An 18,451-nucleotide genomic window follows, 5' to 3' on the forward strand; every position below is an offset into this window, starting at 1 on the left:
TGAAATGGAAATTTCATTAAAGTGGCAAGATTACAACCATTACATAAGCTGCAGGACCTAAACTGTTGTTACCCCATAAACTATAAGGATACGCGTGCAAGATTACAGAGGTAAGAGGACCAAATGGGCTATTAGCCCTTAATCCCCACCACTCGGCCTCACTCATGCCTCAAACGACGTCGCTCGATGTCTGAAATATAACCCTTTTTAAGGGTTATATTAAAACCCTAAAATCATTTACTCTCCCCCTCATTTCCTCAGCCGCAGACCCAAACCCGTGGAGAGAACTCTCCCTCGGCTCACCGCCATGGGAGGCGACCAAGCCTCCTGCCACCGCTAATCAGTGGCCACTAAACCTAAACCGATCAACTATCCCCCACTAACGACCTCTCCTTTGAAAACCCAACCTCTAGAACCCAACCCACAACCCACCCTTACCACCCAACCGGACTTCCCCCCAAAACCAGAAAAAAACAAAGGCTTTACCTTCAGAAATGGGGCTAGCTGGGATCGAGAAGGTCACAGAGAGATCCACGGTGGGGTTAGAGAAGGTAAAACTTTTTTCTTTTCTCCCCTTTTTCTTCTGTTTTTTTTTGTTTCGAATTCCCTCTGTCTCCTCTGGTTTTTTTTTTCTTTTTTTCTTTCGTTTCCCTGGCTTCTTTTATCTTTGCTTTCTCTGGATTCCTGGTGAGATGATGATGATATCTAGGTAGATAGGATTTGATTTCTCTGATTGGGTGAATAAAATCCAGATTTTTCGGGATTTTAGGATGCTATTCTAATGGGTTTTTTTTTAGATTTGGGGTAAGTTAGGCCACTGTTATTTGATTGGGTCCTGTTCATAGCAGGAGAGCAGTCGGCCGACGGGACAACCTCGGCTTGGTGGCTCGGTGATTGGCTCACGTTGCTCACGCGGCTCAGGCATGACTGGTGAAGATCAACGTGCGGCTGAGGGATTGGATTCTGGCTTGGGCGGCGGCTGTGTAGTTAGGGGATTAGGGTTTGAAACCCTAAACTGATTTAGGGTTTGAAACCCTAACTGATTTAGGGTTGAAACCCTAATCTGATGGTTGTTGGGCTCCCGGTCTCTGGGGCCAATTGTAATCAGGCCTTAATTTGGCCTGCAAAAATACATGTATTAATTTTAAATAAAAATAACGATAATATAATAATAATAAATAACGGTAAAAAAAAACCCGGACAAAACGGGTGTCCACAGCTGCCCCTCTTTGCACATTCTTGTGTTAACAAGAATAGGGCAAAGACGACAAGAAAACACGTTTTGTCTGTCCTCCTCCTTTTGGTTTAAAAAATGGATAATTTTGTTGGTGGGGACGACACTGCTCGTACGCAATGAAGAGGTCTGGTCGTCTAAGGGTGACACGGCTCCTACGTGATGAGGAAATCTGGTCATCTTTAGGAAGGGTGATAACTCGGTTCCTACGTGATGAGGACGGCTGGTTATCAGGTTGACACGGCTCTTACGTGATGAAGAGATCTGGCCATCTAAAGGTGATAACACGTTCCTACGTGATGAGGACGGCTGGTTATCTATGGTTGACACGGCTCATACGTGATGAAGAGATCTGGTCCGGGGGATGACACGGTTCATACATGATGAAAACTCTGGCCATCTTTAGGAAGGGTGATAACTCGGTTCCTACGTGATGAGGACGACTGGTTATCCTAATGTTGACACGGCTCCTACGTGATGAGGAAGTCCGTCAGTTGATGTTGACTGATTCATTGCTTCAATAAGTCTTGAAGATCCTGTAAAAATGGTTATATGCCAGATTTCATGTTATCAATATGCTCTAAGAATGATCTAATGCATGTTTAAAGGTTATGCTCAGTTCGTTCTGGCATTGAGACTCTCTCATACTCTTTGATCAAACACATGCGATTTATGCATTTATCCATGCCTGGTTACTTTCTTGACCTCTCATTAAATATTCTTTGACTTGGTCCTTCTGATCTACCCCGAGAGAGTTATCTTGCATCTTTGATTCTTTGGTCATTGATTGATTTTTCAGAGAAAATTCATTCAGAATGGACTCTCCTTGTTACATGCCTTTAAATTGGGACTTCTTTGCTTGGGAACAGTATGATTAGTTGAAACTGATTTCTTTGATTTAAACCCTCTTTTTCCTCAATGATTTGTTTGATGATTGATGGGAGCGTGCCTTTGCATGTGTTCTCTGTGAACACCTGTTTCAAAATCCCCATAATCTGACACTTTTCAGAGTAAAGTCTTTCTCGAAAGTTGACATTGTTTCGAAGATTCAGATCGTACAAAAGATGTGTGAGCATGAGAGTCTTTCCCTAAACCGTTAGGCTTCCGAGGAATCCACCATTTCAATTTCTGATATTCGAGCCGTCCATTACGGATTTTCAACTCGAATCCTCCTTTGGTTTCAAGATGCCCATTTTGGGTTTCATTTGAACCCTCCTTTATTATTTTTTCTTTCTTTTTCATTTTTCATTTCATTTTTTTTTCCATCATTTTTTTAAGTGTAATATCGCTTGACCGAATCTGAATTCACGGGATTAGGCAAATCTTCTCCATCCATTTCTGTTAACACCCAAAGCTCCTCCTGAGAATGCCTTTTTTACAACATAGGGACCTTCCCAGTTCGGCATCCACTTCCCTCGAAAGTCTTTTGCATAGGTAGGATCTTTTTTAGTACCAATCACCTTCACGAAATTCTCGAGGTCTGACTTTCTTGTCATAGGCTCGTATCATCCTTTTCTGGTACATTTGGCCATGGCAGATAGCTCTCAGCCTTTTTTCCTCAATCAAATTTAATTGATCAAACCTACTTTGTACCCAATCAGCCTCGTCCAGTTTCAACTCCATCAATACTCTCAAAGAAGGTATTTCCACCTCAACAGGTAAAACTGCTTCCATCCCATATACCAAAGAGAATGGGTTGCCCCAGTAGATGTACGAACGGACGTGCGATAAGCAAGCAACGCAAAAGGTAATTTTTCATGCCAGTCTCTATATGTTTCAGTTGCTTTTGTGATGATCTTCTTGATGTTTTTATTCGCTGCCTCTACTGCCCCATTCATTTTTGGGCGATAAGAGCCGAATTGTGATGTTTGATCTTTAACTTTGTGCAAACTTCCTTCATTAAATCGTTGTTCAAATTCAATGCATTATCTGTGATGATCCTTTCAGGTGTTCCATATCTACAAATGATTTCTCTTTTAGAAATCTGCACACTGTCCTTTTGTGACATTAGCATAAGAGGCAGCTTCAACCCATTTGGTGAAGTAGTCTATAGCCACTAAGATAAAACGATGTCCATTTGAGGCCTTCGGTGAAATTGCCCCAATGACATCGATGCCCCCATTGAAACGGCCAAGGTGCGTTCATTACATGGAGTGGTGAAGGAGGAACATGTATTTGGTTATCATGAATCTGGCATTTATGACATCTTCGCAAATCTGATACAATCTCCTTCCATAGTGGACCAATAGTACCCAAACCTCATGATTTTTCTAACCATTGTGAATCCATTAGCATGTTCCACAAACTCCTTCATGGACTTCCTCAAGTATTTCTTGGCCTCGATTCTATCCACACATCTCAAAAGCACCTGATCCTTGCCCTTTTTATACAATATATCTCCATCAAGGACTACCCATTGCTAATCTTCTAAGGTCCGTTTATCATTCTCCGCTGCCTCTGCCGGTAAGCCCGATACTTTACGTATTGGAGAATATCATAATACCATGGGAGATTATCATCTTCTCTTCCTCTATGTTGCAACAATGAGCTGGCATTTCTCTTATACTCATCCGAATAGGCATCATTCGAATTGATCATCGGCCTTAAACATAGCTGCCAACGTAGCCAAGGCATCTGCCATTTGATTTTCTTCACGAGGAAGATAGCAAAAGAAATTTCTTCAAACTCTTTGATCAACTCCATCACTAAGTTCTTGTACTCTATCAACTTGGAGTCTCGAGTCATCCATTCCCCACGAAGCTGATAAATAACCAGAGCAGAATCGCCGAATACTTCTAGGCTTCTAACTTTGCGCTCAATGCAGCTTGAATACCCAAGATACATGCTTCATACTCTGCCATATTGTTATGCATTCAAAGGCGAGCCTACTAGTACAAGGATAATGATCTCCCTCAGGTGAAACTAGTATTGCCCCAATTCCATGTCCCACAGCATTAGAAGCGCCATCGAAGTTCATTTTCCATGCTTCATTTTTCGGAGTATCTTCTTCAGTAACAAATATCATCAAGTCCTCATTCGGAAAATCAAATTTTACTGGCTCATAGCATGCTTCATTTTTCGGAGTATCTTCTTCAGTAACAAATATACTCATCAAGTCCTCATTCGGAAAATCAAATTTTACTGGCTCATAGTCTTCTAACGCTCTGCTTGCCAGGAAATCTGCAATAGCACTTCCTTTAACTGATTTCTGGTTCATGTAGACTATATCAAATTCGGACAACAACATTTGCCATCTCGCCATCCTTCCAGTTAGAGCCGTTGATTCCATCAGGTACTTTAACGGATCCAGTCTTGATATCAACCAGGTAGTATGATACAACAAATATTGTCTCAGCCTCTTAGTCCATACCAAAGCACAACACAGCTTTTCGATGGGAGTATCAAGTCTCACAGTCAGTGAATTTCTTACTGAGATAGTAAATAGCTCGTTCTCTTCTTCCAGCTTCGTCATGTTGGGCCAACACACATCCCATTGACTTCTCAAAGACAGTCAAATATAAAATCAATGGTTTGTTTGGGATTGGTGGCATCAAGACAGGAGCAGTAATTAAGTAACTCTTAATTCTATCGAAGCATTCTTGGCAACTATCATCCCATTCTCCTGGTTTTGCTTTCTCAGTAATCGGAATATTGGATCACATTTCTCGGTCAACTGAGAGATGAATCTGGCAATATAATTTAACCTTCCCAGAAAACCTCGTACTTCCTTTTGCGTTCTAGGGGGAGGTAATTCCAAATTGCTTTGACTTTATCAGGATCTATTTCTATCCCATTCTCACTGACTACAAATCCCAATAACTTCCCTGAAGTAGCTCCAAATGCACTTGGCCGGGTTAAGCTTGAGCTGGTATTTCTTTAATCTTAGAAATAGTTTCCTTAAGACCTTTACATGTTCTTCTCCAGTTTGTGATTTGGCAATCATATCATCCACGTACACTTCTATATCCCTGTGCATCATATCGTGGAACAACGTAACCATGGCTCTTTGATATGTTGCCCCGGTTCTTAAGTCCAAAGGGCATCACCTTGTAGCAAAACGTACCCCACATTGTCACAAAAGTTGTCTTTCCATGTCTTCTGGGTCCTCTTAATTTGATTGTAACCTGAGAAACCATCCATGAAAGAGAAAGAGCATGACCAGCCGTATTGTCAACCAAAGTATCGATATGTGGGAGTGGAAAATTATCTTTGGGGCTCGCTCGATTGAGATCCCGGTAGTCAACACACATCCGAACTTTGCCATCTTTCTTTGGAACTGGCACTATGTTTGCTACCCATTCAGGGTACTTGGCCACTTGTAAAAATCCAGCATCGAATTGTTTCTTCACTTCTTCCTTGATTTTTAATAGCATATCTGGTCTCATTCTTCGAAGTTTTTGCTGAACAGGCTTGTATTCCGGCTTTATTGGCAGCTTGTGCATCACAATGTCGGTTTCCAACCCCGGCATATCTTGATAAGACCAAGCAAACACATCCCTATATTCCCGAAGAAGGCTTATAAGACCATCTTTTATTTTGGTGAGAGTGAAGTGCCAATTTTAACTTCCTTTATATCCTCTTCTGTTCCCAAATTTATTGTTTCAGTTGTCTCTTTGTAGGGCAATATTTGTCTGTCTTGCTCCATCATTCTAACAAGCTCAGAGTTTAACTCACATTCCTCTTCATCTTTATAACCCTCAGATTCTTCGAGACACATGTCATTTTCAAATCAATTTGTGGTTCAAAAGTATCATTACTCGAACAGTTGATATCTGAAGACCTGCGAATCAAAAGGAGTATATTTGGCTGTGGACAAAAATTTTATCTAATATTTATCAAGAGAATAATTATCAATAAGAATAAAGAATACTCAAGAGATGAATAAAATACTTGCTAAGATTAGAATGAAAGAGAACACTGTTTCATTAAAGCAATGACAAATAACAATTTGTCCTTTTACAAAAGCCCTATTATATTTGGGTCAAAAGGAGACAGATTTGTTATTATGCATTACTTTGAAAGTGCTTATAGAACACAGGGAGTTCTTCAACAGTGTAATTGTTCAAAACATAGCCAGGAGGACACGGACGATTGATGCCAATGAACACTCTCCAGTAGAATCTTCTGTGATAACGTTGATGCTCAGGCTTCCCAATAAATTTTCAACAATTCTGTATCTTCAATATCTCCTGACTGTTTCAGCGTGCCAATCACAAATCCTCCAGACACAAAAGATTTGGAGAGTGGTGGAATGACCATGGGTCCCCAAACAAGATCTTCTCCCTTTACTCTTGCCTTCCTACTTTCCTTAAGCTTTTGTGCATCCTTGACTTTATCATGGTACGTTGGTTTGTATCCGAGACCAAAATAATTTCTTTTAGGAACTGGAGCCGACCCTTCAGATTCCTTGCAATTTCTTTCCCAAGCCTTTCCCTACCTTTGCTCCTCTAGCTAAGGTCTCCTTTAATTGCATCTTTGTATTTTTTGAAAGATGAGGAATGGGAATTCTTTTGCCTTCAGAAATAAAAGTAGCATTAACAAATTCCAAGGACTGGAAGGAGGACTCTAGTGCATTTTCATCTACCCCTACATATGGTGCATCTGTAGTGATAGAGGCAATGATATCTTCTTCCGCTTTGATGGTCACCAGAGTCCCATCAACAATGAATCGGAGCTTTTGGTGAAGGGAGGAAGGAACTGCCCCAGCCATGTGAATCCAGGGTCTCCCTAGCAAGCAACTATAACTCGGATGAATATCCATGACAACAAAATCTACTTCAAATGTTGTAGGGCCAATTCTGAGAGGGATAATCATCTTCCCCATTATCTTGCGTTCCGTCCCATCAAATGCCCTTACAGCATTGCTACAAACCCTCATTTGTGATACATCCACAGGAAGTCTATTTAGAGTGGCGAATGGCATAACATTCAAGGCCGATCCGTTGTCAATTAATACACCTGAGACGATACTCCTTTGCAATGAGCCGTAATGTGTAAAGCCTTGCCCCTGCCTTTTCCTTCTTCAGGTATTCGTCATCATAAAAATAAATAAAATTATCTGCATTAATATGATTTACCATCCTGTCCACCCGTTCCACTGGTATATCCTTCCCTACAAAAGTTTCATTCAGCACTTTGATCAGAGTATTTCGATGTACTTCCGAATGCAACAGTAGAGATAACATTGAAATCCGCGCTGGGGTCTTATGAAGCTGTTCCACAATATTATACTCGCTGTGTTTCAGAAACTTTAAAATTCCTGAGCCTCCTCAATCTTAACAGGCTCATTCAATTTATCATCAGGATCTTTAATAACCACATCTCTTGCTTTATCAGCCTTTCCAGGAGCATAGCATCTTCCACTCCTGGTGAAAAATCCAACTTCAGCAACCTCTTCCTCCTTACTCTCAGGAGTATTAATTTGGCATGTATAGTCCCAGGGAACACTCTTGTTACTCTTGTAGGCAAAAGGCGCAGGGGTTTTGATCACCACCCTAGATGTTATACTTCCACTGCTGGCCTCGTAATTTGGCTTCGATATGACCAGGACAGGCTTTTTTAAACTTTTCAGCTTCCCTTGAATTTTCTTCAGAAGCGCAGATATATCTTTCATTCTCACTCATTCTTTCTTCATAGAACTGCAACTCCTGCTTGTTCATTAATTCTTGGACTATTTGCCTGAATTCTTGACAGTCCTGAATCTGATGACCATTTTCACCATGGTATTCACAAAGTTCTCTGTTTTTTCCATTGAGCATTCATTTCTAGGGCTCAACAACCCTCTCTCCTTTATTTGAGCATATACCAACTTCAGTGGTGTTTTTATTTCTTCAATTCTCCTTTTAACTCTGATTTTCCTCAATAACGTTCTCCCTGATTCTGATGATTTGGAAGCGGGTTTGCAGCAACACATGGTGCTTCAGAGTCATTAAAGGACACCACCTTTCTCTTGATCAGATCCTCCACCACTCTTTTAAAAGCGAGACACTTTTCAATGTTATGTCCTCTGAGATTTGCATGATATTCGCATGTCTCATTTTCGTTGAACCATTTTGGATAAGGTGGTTTAATTGGATCAATGAATTTTGGTGACACTACGTGAGCTTGGACTAATCCATGGAAGAGCTCGCTGTAAGTCATTGGTATGGGAGTGAACGTCATCCTTTCATTGTTATGCTCGCGCTTAGTCTCTCCTTGGGATGAAGAGAATTTCCCATCTTCGGCTTACTCACAGAGAAATTTATATTATTCACTTCTCCTTCTTTCCTTTTCACATAGGGTTTCTTTACAGAAGTTTGGCTACCGACAATCTGCCCCTTCTTTAATGCTCTCTCAATCATCTCTCCGCACATCACGATATCAGAGAAGCTCTTAGTTGCCACTCCTAATATGATCAATATAAGGAGATTTTAACGTATCTATAAACATGGTTATAAACTCCCTCTCAATAAGTGGTGGTGCACTTGAGCAGCAATATCCCTCCAGCACTGAGCGTACTGTCGGAAGGTCTCATTATGCTTCATCTCCATATTTTGGAGAGTGACACGATCAGGCATCATATCGGTAACGTGTTGATATGTTCTTTAAACGCATTGGCCAAATCCTTCCAAGACCCTATTTTAGCTCGGGTTAATTGGTTATACCATCTAACAGCTGACCCCGTCAAGCTGGCCTGGAAACAGTGAATTAATAGCCCATCATCCTTCACGAATCCTGTCATTCTTCGACAAAACATGGTCAAGTGAGCAACATGACAAGTTTTTCCATCATACTTTTCAAATTCCGGCATTTGAACTTTGGTGGTAATACTAGGTCTGGCACAAGACTCAATTCCTCTGCATTCATTCCGTCTTGAGAACCCTGCTTTCCCATTTCTTTAAAAAACCCTTTGCACCAATCTTTTAAATGCTCTGGTACTTCCGTTTTAGGTTTCTCCATTTCCTCAGGATCTACATCAATATACTCATAAGGACTGTTTTGAGGGTTAGTCGTGGCCATTTGAACCTTTACAGCTGAAGACCCTGCAGGATGTTCCACTAGCTTTTCAGGTGAGATAACTAGTCTCGGGGTAGACTCCTGCCTAGAAACTTCAACAGGGCAGCGCTTGGTTCTTTAACTGTTTCAGTACGTAACCCAGACATCTTGGTCATCATCTCATTCATCATATTAGCCTGGCTTGCAGGATTTGATCTATAATTGACTTTTGTGACTGATCCATCTTTGCCTGCCATTCTTGTTGTATTCTTAGCAAATATTCTTGCATTTCTTTCTTTAATTGATCAAGCTTGGCCTCCATGGCTCTACTTCGCGTGTGATAAGGATTGGAGTTCTTACTTGCCAGAATCGTCTGTCACATAACCCTTCGGAAATTAATTTTATTGTTCTTTTAAATTCGAATGCATATTATTGGTAATGTGCTATAAATGGTACATTTTATTGGTGATGCATTATAAATGATGAATATACTTATGCATAATGAATGATGCAAGTATGAAATGCAAATAAAAGGCGTTGACCCAAGCAGTAACCATTCGGAAATACTTTCATTGGATAAAAAGTTTCACTCATTACAAAGGAGTTCTATTACATATAAGGCCTAGCCCTCAGACTCAGCTCTACAATTTCATTCATAACGGCGATGATCTCCCTTGTATATTCAGAAACGATTTGTGCGCAGTTGGATGATCTCCGCTCTATTGGCTAATTCATTCATGTACCGAGCCACTTCACCCATTTGAGCAATAGCTTCCCCCATGCGCTCGCGTTCTTCTACCAAGGATCGATAGTGCTCATATGTATTTTCCCATCCCTTATTGATGCGTTTGATCTCTTTTTCTAGATTGGTAATATGAATTCGACATTTCTGGAGTTCACCTTTCAATTCTCTGATTTCCTTCTGGAAGGATTTGTTTTCTTCGAGAGCAACTCTTAGGTCCACTGAAGCGGGAGGAACTTGCACTTGCAGAAGGGATTGCTCAAGGTTCGATACATGACTTTTGAGCTCATCATTCATAGTTCGAGATTGGTTCATCTCATGTTCGAATCTCATCTGTAATTCTCCCATTTCTCCGTGAGCTCATCTACTTGCTGACTTTTTGTCGAGAATCTCTGCATCCACGATCCAATCTCTGCTTGCTTTCTATCGAGGAATCGATTCCATCCCTGTCTCTCAGACCACATCTCTTCTTTCTTTTGCTTTCTTTCTTCTTCGAGCTCTAAAATTCTTCGATCTTTGTCCTCAAAGTCCTCAATTATACTGTTCATCTCAGTTTTTAACCCATGGACTTGATTCTTTTCTTCTTCTAATTCTTTCAGGCTGACTTCTTTTTCTTCATTGAGTTTTTGAGCTCTACGAGCCTCAGCTTTATACTGCTTGATCAATTCCTTTTTATCGGCCTCTAGCTCGCATACTTTTGCTTTTCCAGCTTCTATTTTGATCTGACACTTGTTCTCAATTTCCAGACTTTTGATTCGACGTCTTGCAGCCGCTAATTCTCTGGATCCAGTTTCTTTCTCACTTGCTGCACCCTTTGATAATCTTTTTTTAATTCTTCTAAATCGGCTTCCACCTCCTCTTTCCGTTCTCTCATTATAAATTGTCTGGCATGAAATTCAGCCTCATAGTCAACATGAAGTTTCTCTCTCCATCTCTTCTATTTTCTTGGAATCTTTAGCCTTTTCCATTTCAAACTCAATTCTTTGGATTTCCAAATTCGAAGGGATATTTCTGATTTGTTCTTCTATCGACCTTGATCCCTCTCCAGATGTTAAAGGTATCTTATCATTTACCCTCCTGATTCTCCAGGCTTCATAATCAGGCGTCAAGATAACATCCGCTCCAATTACTTTAGTCCTAAAAGTCATCCTCCAGGAATCAGCCACATCTTTGATTTTCTTTCTATAATTGCCTTCTTATAATCAAATTCAGCACCAGTCAACCCATGAGTCACGGGAACAAACTGTCGGGCACCGTACTGTCTCAAACAAAGGAGCGTATCCCACTCCTCCCCACAGTCCCAGTAATATGATCCAGTCCAAATCTCCGCACTTGAACAAGATTTGTGTATGCATCAGCCACGGTGTTCGCCATGCTATGTTTTGACTTTGTAGATTCCGGAAGAAATCAATCCATTGATCTTTCTGAGATACTTCAGGCCACTCCTTCGTAAGGTACTCAGCGACAGGAGAATAATCTTTCAAAAAACGGTTATAGTTGACTTTTCTTCCTTCCAGAAATGGCTTCTGATCCACACAGTAAGCAATTGAGCACAACCCATAAAACGACCTCCCCCCAACCTTCTACATATATTCAAAGATCGGAAAGTTTCAGCAAGAATTGCATGGACTGGATTCATCTCTCTTCCTAACTTCTCAACCAAATCGACTACTGCTAGCTCGATCAATCCCAAACATTTTGGAAAGATTACCAAACCATATATACCCAAAGCAAATCATCTCTACGCACGTTTTCATCTACATGCTTCAGCTATCTTTTGTAAGTGAGACCACGGCACTCCCACTTTCTCCCTTGCGTTGCAAGCGATCATTTACCCATTTGTCGCTTGTGCCCGAGATCTTTGCAAGCTTTGACTTAAAGAAGGCCCTTTTATCGATCAGTAACTTTGTCTACTTTAACGCTTGTCAAATTCAACAGAAATTGGTATTCCGCGAGGGTTGGAGTCATGTCCTCTCGGTTGAATGTGAAACAACTATAGGCCGGATTCCAAAACTGTTATTATGCATCGTATGAGAACGGGTCTACCTTCACGTATATCAGATGAAATATCCCCATAAGTCTGCTGAAAAGCTTGCCTCTCAATAAGATTCCAACTTTCCCAAATTGTTTTCAATCCCTGAAGCTCATTCTGTTTTAAAGAAGCTGGTGTATAATCAGACAGATCCGACACGTAGTTCCCTGATAGACTATCTCCCTGCTCTTTCTGCTTGGCTTCGGACCAGTTCTTACATCTGCTGGATTCACTTCTTTGTTTAGAAACTCCTTTCCATCGTGAAAGTCTTTCCACTTTATCGATACTCACAGATCAATCGCCTTTTCTAATGATATGTCTATGCAGTATGAAAAAAATAAACAAAACAAACAAAACAGTTAGTCAAAACAATTGTATAAATTTAACATAAAAGATATATAAAACAGGAAATAAATCTATTTTTTATGTATTATCTACCCGAATAATATTCCTCAAAAAGGGTCCTACCCAACATGCTCTCTACCCTCCTAAATTAATTAAATTCTAACTGCACCTAAATTCTATTTCACATGCTTTAAAGAATAAATCTATTCTACACACAAAAATAAATAAATAAATAAAAAGGTTAGAGGGTTTCTCCATTGTGTACGCCTATTTTGGGTACCTATTGACGGACAGAGGTTCAGTATGATCTACCTAGTGTGACCGTTCTATGGTTCACTATATGCATGGTTTCAGCTCTAACAGGAAAAAAAGGAACTCGAATCGTCATTGATGTCAGTGCCCCCTTGGCTACCAAACCCTCAATCCTCACCCATTACAGGTTTCAAACGGACCGAGTTCAATTCGAGGGATTCACTGCCTTATACCCAGACGAGGAATAAATTCCTACGAAGGTATAAGGTATGTATCCCATGGGTTATTTGCTAAAACTCATACGAAGAATAATTCTTACGAGAGTAAAGCAATTACCCTAACTAATTTGGATCGAAACTCATGTCTAGAGCTCATGTTATGCTAATGAAAGTGATGTGTGTGAGAAACAAACAAACCTTTGACTCAAAAACAGGAAAAAAACACTCAACGAGAACTAAAAATCTGAAAAAATGAAAACAATTAAAATGTTATATAATAAAGAGATAAATAATACATAAAAATTCAATAAATAGATCATAGTTTACTAAAGATTCGAACTTATAATTTCCACCATAACGACCATATATAAGCAACCGACAGCCTGACTCTCTAGACGTCCCCAGCAGAGTCGCCAAGCTATCATAACCATTTTTTTTAAAAACAATTAAGTATTTTTTTTAAAAAACAATTATGACTTTTATTTTGAAAAATTGAGTATTTTGGATTAATTTGGATTAAATTTCGAGTCGCCATCGACCTTTGGATTAGGTAGTCAAATACCTAAAAACGTCTTTTAAAAAATTTTAAGAAAAATAATTTTATAAGACAAAAATTTGGTCTACGTTACCAAAGATTCATTTAAAAGGTTCGGGAGTCGGTTACGTGTGGGGAAGGGTAAACACCCCCACACGCCCAAAATTGGTACTGTGTAGCTTACTCATCGTCGTAAATGGAAATTATAATTTCGAATTTAGTAAAAAATATGATCTATTTATTGAATATTTGTTAAAATAATAGAAATACTTCACTTGGTAAGAAATCTCAAGATTTGCAATCCTCCAACGGGAAAGCTATCTCATCTATTTCTTATCTATAAAGTATATCCTATCTTTGAATTACCACTAAATAACATCGTCATGAGTAGAAAATAAAATATGTTTAATTTATGTATCGTTAATATTAACATAACAACCATTATACAATAAAAATTATGAAAATATAATAATAAATAAATTATGATCTATTTATTGAATATTAGTTAAAAAATAAAAAATCCTTTTCTCATAAGAAATCCCGAGATTTGCAATCCTCCGCCGGGAAAGCTACCTCGTCTATTTCTTACTTGTAAAGAATATTTTTTTTTTTAAAAAATACGAAAATTGACATAAAATACATCATATTTATTTTTCCAAAACATACATCACTCATATTAATTCAATGAAGAAATAATAATAAAGATTAAAATTTAAATATCAAACAATATGAACATCAAAAAAAAATAACAATAAAAAATAATTCTATAAGCTTGTAAAAGGAAAAATTTGCATTTTTATTTATTCAGCTTGAACGTCGTATCGGATTGTACCACCTCGATCCAGTGATACTTTCCACGCCCGTTCTACAAATTCATGTTCTTGAAAAATATTTGAATGAAATTAACAACTAAGGAAATAAAATAGAAACAAATATGATCGCAAATGACACATAAAATATTTACAATATTAAATAAAACATTTACTATACATGTATAAAGGATTGAAAAGCAAACACTAATATTACAAACCAAATAAAATACCAAAATAAATCATTAAAGGCAATAAAATATAATTAACGGAAATTAAAAGAGCTAAAATGACAAAAAAATATTAGGGACCAACTGCAAAAATAAAGGAAATTAAAGAACCAAATAGATACAAGAACTTTAGAAACCAAAATAATAATAAAAACAAAAGAATTTTGGGAACTAAAACAGTAAAAACAGAATCTTCAAGGGCTAAACATCAAAACAGGAATTTAAAATACTAAAATCAATAACAGAAAGTTAAAGGACCAAAATGCCAAAAACAGAAACTAAAGGACTAAACAGCATTACAAAACAAACAGAACCCAAATAAAACATTAAAAATACAAATACTAGAACCAAAATAACTCAACAATATTATTAAGGACTAAAATAAAATGAAAGTAAAACAAGCAAGCCATATTCAGCATTTAACCCAATATATAAAAGTAGTGATCAAAATGCATTCAGAATCAAAATACATGGATTATAAACATGAATAAAACATGTATTTCTTTACATAGTAAATAGTGACTAAAATGAACCAACAATAAACATACTGCACATGTATAAAAATTAATTTGATGGCTGAAGCACAAATATAACCCAAAAAATGTTTATAGCAAATAATGACGAAAATGTAACAAAAATAAAATAAAAGCTCAAATGAAATGATGGAATTTCATTAAAGTGGCAAGATTACAACCATTACAAAGCTGCAGGGACCTAAACTGAGCCGCAGACCCAAACCCGTGGGAGAGAACTCTCCCTCGGCTCACCGCCATGGGGCGACCAAGCCTCCTGCCACCGCTAATCAGTGGCCACTAAACCTAAACCGATCAACTATCCCCCACTAACGACCTCTCCTTTGAAAACCCAACCTCTAGAACCCAAACCCACAACTTACCACCCGAACCGGACTTCCCCCCAAAACCAGAAAAAACAAAGGCTTTACCTTCAGAAATGGGGCTAGCTGGGATCGGAGAAGTCACAGAGAGATCCACGGTGGGGTTAGAAAGGTAAAACTTTTTTCTTTTCTCCCCTTTTTCTTCTGTTTTTTTTTTTGTTTCGAATTTCCCTCTGTCTCCTCTGGTTTTTTTTTTCTTTTTTCTTTCGTTTCCCTGGCTTCTTTTCTTTGCTTTCTCTGGATTCCTGGTGAGATGATGATGATATCTAGGTAGATAGGATTTGATTTCTCTGATTGGGTGAATAAAATCCAGATTTTTCGGGATTTTAGGATGCTATTCTAATGGGTTTTTTTTAGATTTGGGGTAAGTTAGGCCACTGTTATTTGATTGGGTCACTGTTCATGCAGGAGAGCAGTCGGCGGCGACGGGACACCTCGGCTTGGTGGCTCGGTGATTGGCTCACGGTTGCTCACGCGCTCAGGCATGACTGGTGAAGATCAACGTGCGGCTGAGGGATTGGATTCTGGCTTGGCGGCGGCTGTGTAGTTAGGGGATTAGGGTTTGAAACCCTAAACTGATTTAGGGTTTGAAACCCTAAACTGATTTAGGGTTTGAAACCCTAAACTGATTTAGGGTTTGAAACCCTAAACTGATTTAGGGTTTGAAACCCTAAACTGATTTAGGATTTGAAACCCTAACTGATTTAGGGTTTGAAACCCTAAACTGATTTAGGGTTTGAAACCCTAATCTGATGGGTGTTGGGCTCCCGGTCTCTGGGCAATTGTAATCAGGCCTTAATTTGGCCTGCAAAAATACATGTAATTAATTTATATAAAAAAACGATAATAATAATATAATAAAATAACGGTAAAAAAAAAACCCGGACAAAAACGGGTGTCCACATATAGTAACCAGGAATGTAACTGAATCCACAGCGCACCTATTTTTCTTACTGCAATTCTAATTTATGAAGAGAACTGATGCTTTTAAGTTGTGATTATGTTGAGTTAATTTGATATTAGAATGCAGGTGTTTTTCTTTCCTCTTGGCTTTGAGGTTTCGAAAAAGCTATTTTTTTGTGTCAACTTTCAACGAAAAAGCTATTTTTTTGTGTCAACTTTCAACTGAAAAAACTTCGATCTGTTGGACCCTTGGAGACATGAATTCCATCCTCCCCATCTCTGTCACTCTGCTTGACTCTGTGTCTGTTTAACTACTTAAAAGAAATTACATATTTAAACTTTATGAAATGAAGAATTTTTTCTTAAACATGTGACGTTTTTAAGCTTTACGGTGTTGATTTTTTGTGTGACCCTTTTTGCTTAAGATGCTTGTAATGTTAGTTAATCTTATTGTATTGTTGCTGTTAAATGAAAAACATCTACATGCATCATTCAGGCATTTTAGTGCTTCGAAGCTTTCCCTGTTTGCCAAGAAAGCCAGCCTATAGCGGTCAATAAGACATCTAGTGCTTTTACTGCTCAGGTTTCACTATTGTTCTTTAATAATTATCTGGTTATTCTAGATTTCATTTGTGTTCTTTAGTAATTATCTGGTCATGTTAGAGGTTGTTTTGTTACTTTAATCTTTTCCTCTTTAATTTACTGATCACTGCAACAGACTCGGTTTGCAGATATAATCATCTGAAGAATTCAAATTCGGTGACAAAAAGTGCAATCCTTTCATAGACATGCCCTTATCTGACTCTTGTGGTGGCACATTTAACTTTGTATGAGCTTAGTCTTGAAATAGCCTTGAGATTAGATCACTGCACTGCTATTGAAGATCTTTGTTTCTCATTATTGACACTACATTTCGACAATATTCAGGTATCTGTCCATCTGGGAACAAGATGAAGGTTGGGATATCATCCAATACTATTGCAGTAACTGTTACTCAAAGCGAACCTATCAAGGGAATTGAAGAGCCATATCCTATTGCAGTATCCCCAATTCATAATTTTCAGAGAGTCGACTTAGATGTCGATCTTGGTTGGCTGTGATTGTTCCTCTCCATTTCCACTTGAAAAGAATAATTCTAACTCTGGTTCGAGTAGCCCCAGCTCTAAAAGTTCTGTTGCTAGAGTGGATTTTCACGTTCTTCTGAGTCTGTTCCAGTTTATTTGTCAGCTTCATCGACGTCGGAAACCAGCTACAGCTTGGAAGTTTTCCTTTTCTTCCACATCCTCCCACATGCCACCTTCATTTCTCAGGCGATTCATCAAAATCTCCCGTGGTTTTTAGTGAGGATTTGAACAATCCATATAATGAGGACCACTCAGAAGTTATTATGGACTTCCTTAATATCCCTGGGGATGCTTGTGATGGTTGCTTTCATGGTATGCATTGTGAAAATGATAACTTCACCCTCACCGAACAAGTAGCTTCATTTCTTATCCGATGAACTCGACATAGCTATCAATGACCATGGAGAAAATCCCAGAGTTGAGGTAAGTAAGTTACATCTTGATAATATCAAATTGTTGATAGTAATTACGATGATCTGAGACGAAACTGGAGAAACAAAACACAATCGTTTACTCTTTAATCTCACCGTTCTTGCTTTAAATACTGATGTATGTTCGGAAATATACGAAACACCTCAGCCTTCATCAAAGCCAACTGTAGGTTAACAAACCAAAATCTCTTCTGCAACATGTATTGATGGTCCTGCAAGTCATGCTCCGTCTGATCCAGCAGCCGTTCACAAGCCGACAATGCGATGGACTCCTGACTGCACGAGTTTTCTAAAGGCTGTCAGCAAGCTCGATGGACCCGAAAGTAAGAAGGTTATGCAATTTATTATATTCTCAAAATAAACATATCCAAGAAAGCAGTAGGAAAAGCTGATTACATTACATGATGCAGATGCAACCCCAAAGGGTGTATTAAAGCTTATGAATGTTGAAGGTTTGACTATCTACCATGTGAAGAGCCACTTACAAGTACTTGAACAATTCTATAATATGATGAAGCACATGTTCTTTTTTATTTACTACTAATATTGGCCCTACATCTTATTATCATGTTTTACCTTTATAGAAATATCGACTTGCCAAATATGCCTGAGAAGAAGAAGGTAATGGATACATTACTTGTCCTTGTGTTTCCGCTGTTCAATTTCTTTGTAATAAACATGTTCCACAAAGCCTTTGACATGATTGTGCCTTGGGAGATTCTCAGAG

At 38.6% G+C, this 18,451-nt stretch overlaps 1 long non-coding RNA gene and 1 pseudogene across 1 annotated transcript; one reads left to right on the forward strand and one right to left on the reverse strand.

Moving 5' to 3' along the window:
• Positions 1-229: 229 nt before the first annotated feature.
• LOC120117051 lies at positions 230-18,242 on the reverse strand. The gene is made up of 3 exons (XR_005515597.1): positions 18,121-18,242; positions 11,453-11,456; positions 230-240 (listed from the first exon to the last, which is right to left on the reverse strand). It is a non-coding gene; the product is annotated as an uncharacterized LOC120117051 (long non-coding RNA).
• LOC120117050 lies at positions 17,120-18,345 on the forward strand (annotated as a pseudogene).
• The last annotated feature ends 106 nt before the right edge of the window (positions 18,346-18,451 follow it).

Source organism: Hibiscus syriacus, unplaced genomic scaffold (genome assembly GCF_006381635.1).
Source record: "Hibiscus syriacus cultivar Baekdansim isolate YM2019G1 unplaced genomic scaffold, ASM638163v2 tig00110318_pilon, whole genome shotgun sequence".
Lineage (NCBI taxonomy): Eukaryota > Viridiplantae > Streptophyta > Magnoliopsida > Malvales > Malvaceae > Hibiscus > Hibiscus syriacus.